This window comes from Pleurodeles waltl, chromosome 11 (genome assembly GCF_031143425.1).
Source record: "Pleurodeles waltl isolate 20211129_DDA chromosome 11, aPleWal1.hap1.20221129, whole genome shotgun sequence".
Classification (NCBI taxonomy): Eukaryota; Metazoa; Chordata; class Amphibia; order Caudata; family Salamandridae; genus Pleurodeles; species Pleurodeles waltl.
Window position 1 is genome coordinate 761,112,906 of NC_090450.1, and position 14,309 is coordinate 761,127,214.

Consider the following 14,309-nt stretch of genomic DNA (forward strand, 5'->3'; position numbering starts at 1 on the left):
CCCTGCAAACTCTGCCTGACTTGGCAGAACTGCAAGGGGCAGGTGGGCCCACCAGAGAAGATTTGTGCCAGGGACAAAGAGAGTGTCCCACTCTTGAGGGCCTGAGGCAGACTGCTGCCAGGCAAGAACAAGGGGATACCAGTGGTACCCACAAGGTTTACTGGGAGGATGGAGTTCTCTACACTGAGGCTAGGACCCTTAAAGAAGGGGCTACTAGGAGAGTAGTGGTCCCCCAAAAGTATAGAGAATTCCTCCTTACCTTAAGCCATGATATCCCCTTAGCTGGTCATTTGGGACAGACCAAGACCTGGAACAGGCTGGTCAACCATTTTTTTTGGCCAGAAATGTCCGAAAAAGTCAAGGAGTTTTGCAGCTCCTGTGTCACCTGTCAAGCCAGTGGCAAGACAGGGGGCAAGTCAAAGGCTCCCTTAATTCCACTGCCAGTGGTCGGGACTCCCTTTGAGAGGGTGGGGATTGACATTGTTGGTCCCCTAGACCCACCAACTGCTTCAGGTAACAGGTACATTGTGGTGATAGTGGACCATGCCACCAGGTACCCTGAGGCAATACCCCTCCGGACAATCACTGCACCCACAGTGGCTAGGGCCCTACTTGGTGTGTTCACCAGAGTGGGATTCCCAAAGGAGGTGGTCTCAGATAGGGGCACAAACTTTATGTCAGCCTATCTGAAAGCCATGTGGGAGGAGTGTGGTGTTACTTATAAGTTCAGCACACCCTACCATCCACAGACCAATGGTCTAGTGGAAAGATTCAATAAGACCCTGAAGGGCATGATCATGGGTTTGTCTGACAAACTCAGGAGGAGATGGGATGTCCTCCTCCCATGCCTACTGTTTGCCTACAGGGAAGTGCCACAGAAGGGGGTTGGATTCAGCCCCTTTGAGTTACTGTTTGGGCACCCTGTAAGAGGCCCATTGTGCTTGGTGAGAGAGTCTTGGGAAAAGCCTCTCAAGGAAGCCAAGGAGAATGTGCTGGATTATGTACTAGGCCTGCGGTCTCGCATGGCTGAGTATATGAAGAAGGCAAGCAGGAACCTGGAGGCCAGTCAGGAGCTCATGAAGCTCTGGCATGATCAAAAGGCTACCATGCCTGAGTATCACCCAGGACAGCTGGTGTGGGTTTTGGAGCCCATGGCTCCTAGGGCACTACAGGCCAAATGGACTGGGCCCTATCCAATCCTAGAGAAAAAAGGTGAGGTCACCTACTTGGTGGACCTTGGCACCCCCAGGAATCCTCACAGGATCCTGCATGTTAATAGGATGAAACCCCACCAGGACAGGGCAGACATGACCATGCTGATGGTCACTGATGAAGGGAAGGAGGAGGAGGGTGAACCTCTGCCAGACCTCCTGTCCTCAAAGGAAAAAGATGGGTCAGTGGAGGGAGTGGTACTCTCTCCCAAACTGACAGATCAGCAACAACAAGACTGTAAGCAAGTCTTGGGACAGTTTGCTAGTCTGTTCTCCCTGACCCCTGGACTCACCAATTGGTGTGTCCATGATGTTGACACTGGTGACAGCTTGCCTGTCAAGAACAAGCTGTACAGGCTGTCTGACCAGGTCAAGGCCAACATCAAAGCTGAAGTGGCTAAGATGTTGGATCTGAAGGTAATTGAGCACTCTGATAGTCCTTGGTCCAGTCCAGTGGTACTGGTGCCCAAAGCTAGTCCCCAAGGTGGGAAGAAAGAATTAAGATTCTGTGTGGACTACAGAGGTCTAAATGCAGTCACTAGGACTGATGCTCACCCCATACCTAGAGCTGATGAGCTCATTGACAGGTTGGGGGCTGCCAAATTCCTGAGCACATTTGATCTGACCTCAGGATATTGGCAGATTGCCTTAAGTCCAAGAGCCAAGGAGAGGTCAGCATTTTCCACACCAGAGGGCCACTTTCAGTTCAAGGTGATGCCCTTTGGGATGAAAAATGCTCCTGCCACCTTCCAACGGTTGGTGAATAGAGTCCTATCTGGGTTGGAATCTTTTAGTGCAGCTTATCTAGATGATATAGCTGTATTTAGTTCCACCTGGAGGGACCACCTGGTCCACCTGAAGGAAGTGCTTCAGGCCCTGCTTCAAGCAGGCCTGACTATCAAGGCAAGCAAGTGCCAGATAGGGCAAAGTTCTGTTGTGTACCTGGGCCACCTTGTTGGTGGAGGCCATGTACAACCTCTCCAGCCCAAGATCCAGACTATCCTGGATTGGGAGGCTCCAAAAACCCAGACTCAGGTCAGGGCCTTTCTTGGCCTGACTGGGTATTACAGGAGGTTTGTTCAGAATTTTGGGACCATAGTGGCCCCTCTGACTGAGCTTACCTCCAAGAAACAACCCAAGAAGGTCATTTGGACCCCAGAGTGTCAAAAAGCTTTTGACACCCTAAAACAGGCTATGTGTTCAGCACCAGTGTTACTGGCCCCTGACTATAGCAAGGAGTTTGTAGTGCAAACAGATGCTTCAGAGGAAGGGATTGGGGCAGTGTTAGCACAAGTTAATGAAGAGGGCCATGATCACCCAGTTGCCTTCATCAGCAGGCGACTACTCCCCAGAGAGAAGAAATGGAGTGCCATTGAGAGGGAGGCCTTTGCTGTGGTTTGGTCCCTGAAGAAGTTGAGGCCTTACTTGTTTGGCACTCACTTCCGTGTACAAACTGACCACAGACCTCTCAGATGGTTGATGCAGATGAGGGGGGAGAACCCAAAACTGTTAAGGTGGTCCATTTCCCTACAGGGGATGGACTTCACAGTGGAGCACAGACCTGGGACTGCTCATGCCAATGCAGATGGCCTTTCCAGGTTTTTCCACTTAGCTGATGAGGACTACCAGGGTGTAGGTTAGTACCCATCACCTTTCATCTGGGGGGGGGGCAGTGTAGGAAAGTCCTTTTTTTTTGCCTGATCACCCCCACTCTTTCTGGATAGGTACTGGTGGTTACTGACTCTTGGCTGTGCCCTGGGTACTGCTTACCAGTCCCAGGGCCAGTGCTCTGTGTAAAATGGATATGCAAATTAGGCTAATTATAATTGACTAAGTTAACCTACCTATAAGTCCCTAGTATATGGTAGGGCATGTAGGTTTAGGGACCACAGCATAGGTGGTGCACACCTAGGTGCATTGCTGAGGTGCCCAGTGTCATTTTAAAAGCAAGCCTGCCTTGCTGGCTGCTTTTAAATTAAAGTTATATGCAAATTCGACTTTGGAATTAAAGTTACTTCCAAAGTTATAAACTACCTTATTTTTACATATAAGTCACCCCTAAGGTGTGCCCTATGTGCCCCTAGGGCTGGGTGCCATGTAACTATAAGCAGGGACTTTATAAAAATAGATTTATAAGCCCTGGTGAGGTAAAAACAGCCAAATTCGTTTTTCCCTCATTGAAGTAAATGGCCTTCATAGGCTAGAATGGGCAGACTTTATTTTAAATTTTAAAGTCTCCTTAAATGTTACATACCAAGAATTTGGTATCAAATTGATTGTTATAATAAATCCCACAACTTCCAGTTGTTGGATTTAATATAACTAGTGCAGGTAAAAAGTTTAGACTTTACCTAAAAAGTTGCCAATTTCAGCTCTGCATTGTTTTTGCTGCTGTGCTCTGATTGGCCAGCCTGCAGCAGCTTCTGCCAGGCCACTTTTATGAGGTGTGAAGTGGCCTGGCTTTACACAAAGGAATGTGCTTGGGGGAGAGAATCTCCCCTCAGCAGATGGGGAAGCAGGAAGGGGGAGGGCTGCCAAACTGGTCTTCAAAGGCAGAGAAGGACATCTGGAGCACCCAGCAACACCCCCACATCCTGCAACCCCAGACAGCTAGGTGCCCCCTTGATTAGATTAGGAGAGGGCAGGAGAGGGGTGTGTTTATGATTTTTAGCCACACCAGTGGGTGGGTTCAGCCAGATCTCTCCTCCAAAAATCAGATTCATCCATTTTGGATTTTTAGAGACTATTGCCTTCTGGGATGGATTTTTGCCACACTTCCCAGGAAGTGGTCATCACAGGGGGACGACCCTGTCCCTGATTGGAGGACCAGGGCCCCCCTGCTTTTCACCCAGGAGCAAGGATAAAACTGGCAGACCTGCACCCACGCCTCAGATCCCCACCAAATTTCAAGAAGAAAGAACTACAAGGAGAAGAAGGACTGCCCTGCTGGACCCCTGGCCTGCACCTGGACCCTGCACTCAGAAAGACTGCACCAGCTGCACACTTGGGCTTCACCACAAGAAGGACTTTGCCTGGCTTCCACTGGTTCAAGGAGGGACTCCCTGTTTGCTACAGGTGAAAAATTGCTAACCAGAGTCCCCTGCACCAACTCCTGAAAAAGTGACCAGCTGACCACTGCCCAGTGGCCAAAAAGGAGTTTGCGCCAGGTGCACTCTGGGAGTTGAAGTCCGCACTTCCCAAGGACCATCACAGAACTTCTGGACCCTTGGGGTGAGCTGTGGACCCCAAAAGAACCTTAAAAGAACATCTGGGTGAAGCCCCAGAAGTTTGGAAAAGATTGGAGAAATTTTAGAAAAAAGCTCCATAAAGTGACCGACTCGACGCGGAAATTCTAGCCGGCTTGCCTCAACCGCGACCCGGCCTGACTTCGTGGTTCGTCCCGGTCAAGAAAAACATCCGAAAAAGAGACTAAGTCCGAACGTAAAAAGTTGACCGGGACCTTCCAGCCATCGTATCCGAGAAGGGCTCCACGGACGTCGGATCAAGATCCAGGTTTACCCCGGTCGAAGGATTTTCATCTCGAAAAAACGACTAAGTCCGAAGGTAGAAATCACCACCGAGGAAACCGACTTCGCGTATCCGGACAAGGGCTCCAGGAGGTCGGATCCAACTGGCAGGTTCGTCCCGGTGAAGAAAAACTTCAAAATAAAGACTAAGTCAGAAGGTAACTTTTTAACCGAGGCCTCCCGCGACCTGTAGCCGAGCAGGGCTCCATCGCGGTCGGCCTGAAAGTTTGACTTTGTCCCGGTCCTGGTGCAACCAGATGACCCGATTGGCGCTTTTTGTTTCTATGCGCTAGAAAATAATAATACTTTAAAAATTCATATCTCCGGTTCCCCTGAACCGATTTTAATCGTTTTTGTGTCATTTTAAAGATAAAAATATAAGCTATTTTTATAAATTGGTTTTGGATTTTTAAACTGTTTCCTGTGTTTTATTTAATTACTGTTTTGTGATATTTGAATGCTTTACACTTTGTCTCCTAAGTTAAGCCTTGACGCTCGATGCCAAGCTACCAAGGGTAGAGCTGGGATTAATTTACTGAGACCTAACTGTACTTTTGTGGAGGTTTGTGGCTTGTTGCTAGGTGTAGGTACCTACCTGCCCTATCAATAACCCATTTTCCAACAGCCATTTTAGAAACTTTCCGCTACACATACCAGATAATATTTTACTGACAAGAAGGATGAGTTGGATTAATTCTGGAAGCATGGATCGGCAAGGTGATTGTGTTTTTGTTAACTTTAGATATCCCTCCTTTGTCCATCATTTAGTCTTTGGGTATTTTGGAAGTCACCAGTTCTCCAGATGAATTGTACCACTAACACTGGGTAACTTCTATAAAAATCCTCTTCATACTGTAAAGGTCTACAATTGGGCTCCTCAAGGGGACCCCTGGGGACTGCCTCTAGCGCACTTCTCATTGGACCACCTGGGATTATGACACAAAACTGGGTTGACGCATTGGCAGACATTGACTGACGTGAGAGGGTTGGGTGTGTGTCACAGTATGTTAACATCTGTGATTCAAGGGTTGCAGACCTTTCCCTCAAATTGACTTCCTGGAATGTAGCAGCACTTCAAGCTGGCCATCCTAGATTGGTGTGCTTTACTGACATAATTGATATTTGCTTATTCCAGGAGACATGGTCCTTCAACCCTCTGCATCAATCTTGGTTTTCCTCTTTTAGCCGAGAGGCTAATTCTTCGGGTAAAGGTAGACCATCTTAGTCAAACCCACCTTAAAATGTATTGTAAGGGAATTCAGATTTGATTTGCCTGATTTACTTTGTATTAGCCTGAGTAATCAAAACTTTTTAATTTGTCATATTTAAAGCATTTAATGCAGGCATACAGGTAACAAACAGAGTCAGGAGTAGTTGATTTGTAATCCACCTATTTAGCAGCTCTCTCTGTTGAGGTTCTTAAGATTGTGGGAGGAGATTTAAACTGCTAGTTTGAGCCTTTAGATGTCCATCTCAGGTCACACTCATTAGAGGAAGATAACTTAAGTTCTATGCAGGAGCTGGAAATTCCACCAGTAAAAAATGGTCTCCCTTGGCAGTCCAACTCAGTGCCCTTACTTTGAATCAGGGCCTACAATGGTAGGCCTAATTCCAACAAGGAGGGCAACCACACATCCAACCGGCAGGAGTGTACAACTCTGAAAGACTATTTTCTAATTCATATCTGGTTGTGGCCTAATTTAATTGATATGGTTGTCATACCCCCTACAGATAGTGACCACAATGCACTAACTCTAGATATGAGGGTACTAGTTCCTGTTTCATGCCCAGCATACGATGAGCCTTTTGGTAGATGTCTGGCTGTATCCACAAACAAATGCAGAGTTAAATGGAGTGTAATGTCTCAATTAATAAATTCACTTGGTTAACTATACAAATTGGTTGCTGATGGTATAGGGGAAGTCTTGTTGCTACTGGAACAGCCGTAGAGGAGGGGGAAGTCCCGACTGACCTTATTATAAATTATTCACAAATGTTTAAAAATCTGAGAGGGTTTTGTTATGAGAAAATACGTTGTTCAGTCAGGAGACAAAGCCCTCCCACCTGGTATACAGTGTACTGAGGTAAGAGAGGCATTAACCTTCGTTATTAAATACAAGATAGGTTAAAGATACAGATGTCTAGGCAGACTTATACACTTACCATCTTGGAAGCTAAGATGGAATGGAAAACCAGGAAACGGAAAGGACTGCTATTCTCAATGAAGAGAGGTGATTAACTATTCTTTTGGAATATTATAAGACAGATAGTCTGGAGGATTTTTACCTGACAGAAAACCACGTACAAATGACAGATTGGGTCTCCCAATTTTCTATACTGTATCATACTTCTGAGTCTACTGAATCCCTCAGCCAAGTCTCGGAACCCCCAGCTGTGGTGAAGTTTTTGAACCAACACTAATGTGGCAGACCTCCAGGTTTTGTGTGAGGACCAACAATATTACCTACATATTAGCTTATAGGAAGTCCTGTTAAAAATTTGTATGAAAGTCCCTCAAAAGGCCCCAGAGCTGGATAAGGTACCTGCGGATCCTTTGATGGATAAGCCTGAGGTGTGGAGGCCCTATTTCACTCTAATTTACAGTGCCATAATGAGGGGAACACCTATACCTCCCTCTGGGAAGGGTGCTGAGATTATTCCTATTTCCAAGAAAGGGGCCCGCAATCTTCTATCAAACTATAGGGTGCTGAGATTATTCCTATTTCCAAGAAAGGGGCCCGCAATCTTCTATCAAACTATAGGCCAATCAGCCTTATAGACAGCTCTCAGATACTCTTTTTATGTGTCATACTGTCTAGATTTCAAAAGTGGATGACCGCCACCCAGATATTAACCCCTTTACAAGCAGGATTTAGAGATGGAATCAGTATGACAGATCACGTTCTCCAGCTCCAGACCTTATACTGGAAGTTATGTGGTGTTTGTTGATCTTAGATCAGCATTCAATGTCATATCTCGCTCCAAGCTGTGACAGATGTGGCAGACCTTGGGGTCCTGCACTATTAACTGAAGGTAATTATGAGGCTTCACAATAATAGTTTTGCCCAAGTTAGATGTGGGCAGATGGGAGAAATGTGGGACCCATTTCCAGTAAACTGGAGGGTTAGACAGGGTTGCATCCTGCCTCCTACTCTCTTCACACTTTTTATCAATGATTTGGTGGCCTATGTGGACCATTGTGAATCAGATACACCGCATCTTGCAGGTATCAGAGTTCCGGCTCTGATGTTTGTGGATGACACCATGCTCCTGTCAAAGTCTCCCATGGCCCTCCAGAAATCCGCAATAGTTTTTACTTTTTTTGTAATCTCAGAGGTTTGGACATAAATATTGCTAAGACTAAATGGATGGTTTTCAGCCCCTGGAGTTCTACACGTCCAAATCCTATGGTCAGAGGGTCTCCCCTGGAGTGTGTCCGTACATTTGACTACCTGTGGGTAACCCTCACTAAAACTTTGATTGGCAGAAGCATTTGGAAAGGTGTCAACTTAAATTAGAGCAAACTGCTGGAGAAATAATCATAATGCAAAAGGGCTCACATTTTCACCCCATTGCCTCAGCATTGTAAGTTTACAAATAACAGGCGCTTGGTTCTGCCCTTTATGGCACAGGACTCTTATTAACAGGTATACTTATTAGCACACCATTGACTCCACTGAGGCTGGATATGGGTTAAAACGTGTGTTGGATAAGGCTAGCTTAATGCCAATTTTGTATTGGAAAAGGGTTTGGACTACATCTGAGCTGTCATCTTACCAGTTGAGTTTGTCTGAGATTTTTTGTCTGCCTGGAGCTAGTGACATCCCGTGGCTGAAGCATGTGAAGGCAACCCTGATTAATATTTGCCTAGCAAACTTTTGGGATATATCTAAGGAGGCTAGTACGATCACTAGGGACCAAGTTAAGGAACTTTACTGGCAACCTAAACTGGGCCTACTTTATATTCGGTCTAATCTGGGCTCTTCAACCTCAAAACTCCTGCTACAAAAGAAAGTGCTTAGGCAGGAGCAGTTTTTAGATGATATAGAGCAAAATGCTAGCCAGAAAGATTTACCTGCAACTCAGATATTGGAATCTTCCTCTCAATTGCTTCACTGTTAGTTGGGTTTACCTTCCCAGGCCGAGTGTAGGACTGTGTCCTCTTTGCACTGCTGTGGAAGAAACATTAGAGCCTTCGCAATCTTGTTTCCCAGCATACCAATGTGCAAGGAAAAAATGGATATTACCAATCTGTCGCATTATTGAGGTCAGTGTGTGCAGAGAAATTTTTAAGTATGATACCAAACAATGCGTTGTCTTGTCTCACAGTTTCTGTTGGCCTTGTGGAGGAGTAGACAAAACCTTGGCAGGCCCTCCTCTTCATCACTGAAGCACTTTAGTTCAATCATGGCTCAGGTCCCTTTTTTTAGCATATGTCTTATTTTATTAATTAGTTATCTGGCTTTGAGGTACTGGGTTTTTCAGAACCGGTACTGATCTGGTAACCCAGCGGTGCCAGGGTACACCCAAAGACCTCGGGTACTTTCCTGATTCAGACCACAGAAACTCAGAGTCTTCTAGGTGAAGTCAAAGATCAAATTTATTGGCCGCAGCCAAGTAACAAGCGTCCTAGAAGTACAACAGCACGGTTTGTATGTTCTCAGGAGACTGTTCTCCAATGCAAAGTCATTTTTCCTTATATACAGTTTTTTAAGCTTCAGGCAAACATTCTTGACATTTTGGTTGGTCATTCACATGTTTTCACTACAAAGGAAAAAACAGTGTCATGATGAAACCTCATATTTCATGTCATCCAACCCATAATAAATTACCCAGCAAGGCCTAGTATTTTACATCAGATAAGTGTGGACCCCCAATAAAAACGGGCACCTCCCCCTCGTAAAGTAAGAAGAAGAAAAGAGCAGGTGCAGGTGTGAGCAAGATTAGGCAGGGTGTGTGAGCGATAATAAGGGTTTTATGGCATGGTGTGCCTTGATGCTATCTGATTCGGCCACTGGGAGAGGGACTGACCAAACAGGTTTGGCCTGAGGCAATGGTTCCAGCTTGCCCAGGTCAGAGAAAAGTCAATGAAGGTGTACGTGTCCTTGGAATCAAATCTGACTGTATTATAAGCCTATGTGAGGGCAACTTTTAAAAATGGCTGCTGTGTATAAAATGGGAGCCACGAGTGCAGGACGAAAATGGCGATTTCGAGGTGAGAACGCTGCTGGAATTGAGCGAAAATGCTCATGCTTAGTGTACTAGTCATTATCGGTCTTTTGATACTAAAATCGTACTGCTGTGGTAAAGTAAATTACATGGGTCCAGAATTTTTAGAACCACAGCTTGTTTTATGTGTGTTATACAACTCGTGTATTTTATTACAGCTGGAATTTTTTACTTTTGTCTTATTTATATTTTCATGTAAATGAACTTTGATGGCAGAATTGCCGAAGAAAGTTTTGCTTGCTTGCTACCAATATACTAAGAGGGAGAAGAGTATGCTTTAATGTCCATTGTTCACCATTGACCATTTTGTGATGCTGTTTTCGTTCAGTTCGGGCCTGGATTGCAGAACCTTGTGGCATATGGGCAGATTCTTTTATTTTTATCATCCTCAATAGAAGTGTTTGTCAACTCAGTTTGTCCCTGCCATACTTTGACACCTTTGGTGTCTGAGACTTGGTCCATCATTGACATGAGCAGCAATTTCAAACTCCTTGACCTAATCAGATGCCAGTCAAGAGCTGGAAGTGAGGAGTTATATCCAGATTCCAAAATGGCCACTGCTTACTTGTTCCATTTAGACACTTAGGCCCATCTTTATGAGATTTCGGTGCCGGGCAATGCAGCAAGTCAGCTTGCTTTGTTGCCCTGTGTCAAAGAGAAAGGACAGGAGTGAGGTGTATTTAAGCAATGCGATGCAATCTGTCCTTTCCCCTTGCTCTGTTTTGGTAGTCTAGGATCAACGCAAACACTCTTGCCTGCATTGCATCCACGACTGACTTTGTGCAGGAAGGGGAACCTTGCTGATCAAAAGCAATCCTAGGAGGATTTATCATTTTTCTAGGTGTGCTCCAGAATCCAATGGATAGTTTTGTTAATTAAAGAATCCTCTCCATTATACACGAGGTGAACACATTTGGGGATTTAGTCATAGATATAGAGCAGCTAGGTTTTAAGTATAAAGGTCCATACTGATCCACATGATTTTGCATTGTTCTGGGGCACGCCCTAACAGTGTGGGTTCCCAAACAAATTGTTTCTTAACATGATTGGAAGACTGGATACAGCGCTCATTGAGTGATTCTAAACCCCCTGTCCCTCAATATGTGTCTAAAAGTGGAGTAGCATGTTCCAAAACATGAGCCGCTACCACATTCTTGGTCACTATGGGGTTTATTTTGCCAAACGGAGGCTGACTCTTAGAATGCGAAGTAGAAATAATTGTGGCACCAGGATGAGAGGATCCTTCAATTAATCAATTAAAAGTAGTAGAGAAGCATAACACCAAGGCTATAAGATCCCCACCTCTCCTCTAAACTCTTTAATTTGCTGGAAAAGTTGTGCTGTGCCTCCCAAGGTTATAGGTTGTGCCAGCTCAAACCCCCTATCCATTTCAGATGGTGACGAATCACAGGTCTGTTCAGTGAGAGGCGAATAACGATTACTACAGGGGACGGAGGTGATATGGGTCTGCAAATTATATACATCTGTCATTAGTGGTGCAGCCGAATGATCTAAAATAGGAGGAATGTTTGTACTGCTTTTGTTATTGAGCTGCCCTTTAAAATACCTCAGTAACGTACAAGTTTCTTTTTTATGGATATATATTACCCTACTTTGTGAAGGGATTTTCATGAGTTCTTCTTTTCAGGGAATATTTCCCAGGTTGGAACAAGGTTTAGTGGCATAATGTTTATCAGTATTGGTCCTACGCTCAGTGGGAGAGATCGTGCTGATTAATGATTTCTACCTCGTCAATTAGAAGATTAATCTCCTTAAGTGTACATTCATCTGACTTTGGGCAATTCTTATGATATTTAGCGGTGCATTGTGCTTGCTCCACTGCCTTACATTTGCCCATGGTGCAAAGAATGATAAAATAAGGGAGGAGAAGTAGACTCTGTTATAGGCCAGAGACTACAAAGATTTAAAATGCACTGAGCTAAGACAATATGCCCCTTACACTCGATCTGCTAACATCAGGCGACTACACATCTGCAATTATACCAAACTGCGAACACCACAACACTTTAGTGCAGATCCTTAATGCAGATTCAATGACTGGGTCAGTTGCTATAACTTAAATACAGTACCTTACGGTCCAGTTTTCAAAACCAAGAGGGTGGGCCCAGCAGAGCCTCCTCTAGGCTCTGACAGGAGACAACAATGCACTTTCATAGCGCTAGTCAGATGTTACTCAGATGCAGGACCAGCACATGATTCTGGGTCTCATAGTTCCCAGCGGCAAAAGTAAATTGCAGCAGCAGCTTCCCCTGTAGAGATTGAGCTGGTGAAAGCGTGATGGTAGAAGCCCCAATGGCACAGGGCAACAGGCTCCTCAGCAGGTTCCCCAGCAACTATATCACCAATAGTGAATCCTATTACCAAACCGTGGTGCATGCTCATAAAGCTAGTGTTAAAATACTGTGAATTGCAAGCAATGTCTCCTGTATTAATAGGGCCAACATAAAATAACTATCGTGACTGATGAGTCAGAATTTGCCTTATCAGGATCTCAAAGACTGTGATGAAAATTCACTTTCAACGCAGAAAATACAATGCAATGCATTTACCACAATGCCTTTACCATGCATATGCGTTTACCAGGCATGGCTTTACCAAGCAGGCCTTTATCACATATATACCTTTACCACTCATGCCTTTACAACTAATTTTGTTCTAAAGGCATGAATGGTTAAGGTTTTAAAAGTAAGTATTTTTTTCAATTTTGTAACAACATGAATGGTAACGGTGTATGCGTGGTAAAGGATTTAAAGGTAAGTACAGGTAAGTTTTAAGTGATTTGATTGTTTCTATTTGTATATGTATAGAGAGAGATTTGTGACAATTCTGAATGCTAATTCTTTAAACCTTAAAGTTAGCAGCATAATACATCCTTCTGAGCTTATATTTTTGGATGTAAAAGTAAGTGTGATTAATAATAAGCTAGAGTGTGAGTTATTTAGAAAAGACACAGCTGGAAACAATCTACTTCTTGCTACCAGCAATCACCCTAAGAACTTAATTCAAAGTATCCCGTATGGGGAGTTACTTAAGGCTAGGAGAAATTGCAGTTTAGATACTACTTGTGATAAAGAAGCAAGTATTATGATTAAAAGATTCAGGGAAAGAGGATATTCTGATAGTAGTATAGAATAAGTATTAAAGAAAGTTAAACAAATTAAAGGGAAGATCTGTTGGTAACTAAATTTAAGACAGACACACAAGATGGAAATCAAGTAAGATTTATTACAACATATCATAATAAAACATGGGACATAAGGAAGATGTTTAATAAGTATTGGCCGGCATTAAAAACAGATGAGAATTTAGCAAAGATGATTAATGACTATCACACTTTTACTTTTAGGAGATGTAGATCCCTAAAGGATACATTAAGTCAATGTTTGATACCAGCAATGGAGAAAAATATGATTCAAGGATTTTTCATCTGTGGGAAATGTAAAGCATGCAAACATAGCGAAAATTGTAAAGAAATTAGATTTAAAGATAATATAAAACCATTCAAGATTAGGAAACATGTATCATGCCATTCTGATTATTGTGTTTATGCCTTGAAATGCCCCTGTGATACATTTTATATGGGGAGCACTATACACAAGGCAAAGAAAAGAGTACTGGAACATATGAGAGCCATAAAAAATGAGGATAAGTCTCATCCGGTAGCCCGACATTTTAAAGAATATCATGGTATTAATGTAAATGATTTAAAACTTGTGGTACTGGATAAAATATTGTTGAGTATACAAGGCGGAAACAGAACATTAGAGCTAAGGAACCTGGAATCCCACTTAATTATTGAATGCAACACTATGGAACTGGAAAGACTGAATAAAGATGAAGAATTAGCAATACATCTGATGAATTAGATGATAAATTAAGAAAAAAAGCAGTTATAAGTAAATGTGCACAAAGTAGTGACATAAATGCGATTGGATAAGTAACATAAAAATGTAATTGGACAAGTATTTTGTAGGATTTTTTTATAATTGTTTTTTCATAATTGGTTTTAATTAAAGGTGTTTATTTTTCTTTATTTTTATAGAAATGGTTGTTGGAAATGCGGAAGAGCTACTATATCATATAAGAATATAATTGCTGAAGTAAAACTAATGATTTTGTGGTTAATTATTCTGCCTGCTCTAAATATGCATTATACAAACAATTAGTGATTATGTTGTTTAGATGCTGGAGAAATTGAGATTTTTTTTTTTTGTATGAGGATGTTTGAAATATAATTCACCATGGGGATTAGGTTTACCAATGTTGCCAATGTTGGTAATAATGAGATGATATCATTGAAATGAAATGGATGGAAGGTAAA